The sequence below is a fragment of the Lathyrus oleraceus genome, chromosome 2, assembly GCF_024323335.1.
Source record: "Lathyrus oleraceus cultivar Zhongwan6 chromosome 2, CAAS_Psat_ZW6_1.0, whole genome shotgun sequence".
Lineage (NCBI taxonomy): Eukaryota > Viridiplantae > Streptophyta > Magnoliopsida > Fabales > Fabaceae > Lathyrus > Lathyrus oleraceus.
The window spans coordinates 27,370,248-27,372,487 of record NC_066580.1 but is presented as its reverse complement, the minus strand read 5'-3'; the positions used below and the strand labels follow the sequence as shown (position 1 = coordinate 27,372,487).

The 2,240-nt window shown below is 38.8% G+C and overlaps 1 non-coding gene across 1 annotated transcript; it reads right to left on the bottom strand.

Annotated features, from left to right (window-relative positions):
- Positions 1-1,740: 1,740 nt before the first annotated feature.
- LOC127124431 (small nucleolar RNA R71) lies at positions 1,741-1,847 on the bottom strand. Its single transcript, XR_007803921.1, has one exon. It is a non-coding gene; the product is annotated as a small nucleolar RNA R71 (small nucleolar RNA).
- Between the last annotated feature and the right edge of the window lie 393 nt (positions 1,848-2,240).

Sequence of the window (2,240 nt, the reverse complement as noted above, 5' to 3'; positions counted from 1 at the left end):
GTGTCATCAAGTCTGTGATAGAGTCTATAATCGAGTTTGGAGCACTTTGGAAGGAAGTTAATCCTGCCGCCATTTTCTTTTCCGCATTGCAATTTACTCAGCCCTCCGATTGGAGCAGGTTTTTATTACTCGCCTTTACTTTATTTATTTCCCGCACTGGCTTTTATTTTATTTATTTCCCGCACTCGCTTTTATTTTATTTATTTCCCGCACTCGCTTTTACTTTATTTATTTCCTCGCACTCGCTTTAAATTATTTATTTCCTCGCACTCGCTTTAAAGTATTTATTTCCTCGCACTCGCACTACTTTTATTTACTTTCCGCACTCGCACTACTTTTATTTAATTTCCGCACTCGCACTACTTTTATTTACTTTAATGCACTTTTACTTTACCATGTCTAACTAAATTTATAAGGTTAGAATGTAAGGATCGTAATTAAACCGATAATCCGTACAATTGTTCGTAGAAACACTTAAGGGCTATTTTAACTTTCAACTTAAGTTTTCCCGCACTTCAATTCCGTTGGGTAAGATCGAAAGCCGTCCAACGTCTTTTTAAACTTAATTGTTTTTAACTATTTCAAAAACAGCGAAAGCGCTTTGTCTAGTTCATTAGGAGTTTTTAACATTAAGAAGAAAAGAGATTTTAAAACTATTTTCGGACGCGTTTATAAGTTTAGAGTCTGGTTCGTAAGAACCTCTTTTGGTTAAGAAATCCAGGTTATAATACTTTTCAACTTAGTTAAGATACTATATTTCTTAAAAATAGGTTTACTACTCTAACGCAATGCGCGTCTTTTTATAAGTGACAATAAGAGGGTTTGATTAGGGAGTACAACTCGGTTCTGAATACGCGAAAGCGACAGTTCCCGTTAAATTAGTTCTTTTCAAAGTAGGAAGCATTGCCCATAAGTAGCTCTATTAGCAAGTACTTGGATTATCCATTGATTACGTGAATTACATTCGACCCTGTCTTTATCAATTATAAATCTATTTCAACACTTTACTTTTCATTGCACACTACAAAAACACTTATTTCGATTGCCTTTGATAAACACCTAAACGACAGATAATGATAGATTGACACTTGGTCTCTGTGGATTCAATAATCTTTTATATTACTCTGACGCGTTCGTATACTTGCGAAAAGCACGCATCAAGTTTTTGGCGCCGTTGCCGGGGACCAATTTCGTCAAATTTCATTTTCCTGTTGTTATATCGTTTAGACTTAGGCTATTTCCCGCCGGTCAATGCGAAGAACTCGCAGCACCGGAAGTTTAAGTTTAGTATACCTTCTGGAGGAACCTGAACGTTACGCTCGCGCACGTTTATTCTTTCATAGAATTAAGAGAGCTATGGCCGAAGATCAAAACCAAAGACCTCTTAAGGACTTTGCTCAACCATCTAATGAAGAACCTAGTTCTAGTATAGTAAACCCAACTATCCCAGCCAATAATTTTGAACTTAAACCATCCCTGTTACAACTAGTGCAACAGAGACAATTCGCGGGTCTCGCTACCGAGAACCCTAACCAACATTTAAAAATATTTCTTCAATTAGCAGATACTTTTAAAACCAATGGAGCTTCTCCTGAGGCAGTACGTTTAAGATTATTTCCTTTTTCCCTCAGAGATAAAGCCCTATCATGGTTAGATTCCCTTCCACCCAATTCCATTACGACTTGGGATAACCTTAGAAGAGTTTTCCTTGCTAGATATTTTCCCCCGAGTAAGACCACCGTTCTTCGAAACCATATAACTAGATTTACCCAAAACCAAGGAGAATCGTTGTTCCAAGCTTGGGAGAGATATAAAGAGTTGTTACGAGCATGCCCACATCATGGCTTAGAAAATTGGTTAATCATTCAAACCTTCTATAATGGACTTCACTATAACACAAAGATGACCATCGACGCTGCCGCAGGCGGTGCTCTGATGAACAAACCATATCCTGAAGCTAGTGCCCTCATCGAAGATATGGCTCAAAACCATCAATCATGGGGAGTCGAACGAGTGACAGTTGAGAAGAAGGAAGCCCAAGGAGGAGTGCATGAACTAAGCTCTATAGACATGATGCAAGCTAAAATGGACGCATTAGCCCTCAAAGTCGAGCATATGTACACAAACCCGAATACTGTAGCCGCAGTTTCGTCGGATTGTGAGATATGTGGAACCCAAGGACACCAATCCGCAGTATGCAGTCTATTGAACGAAACCCACTCCGAGCAAGTGAACTACAC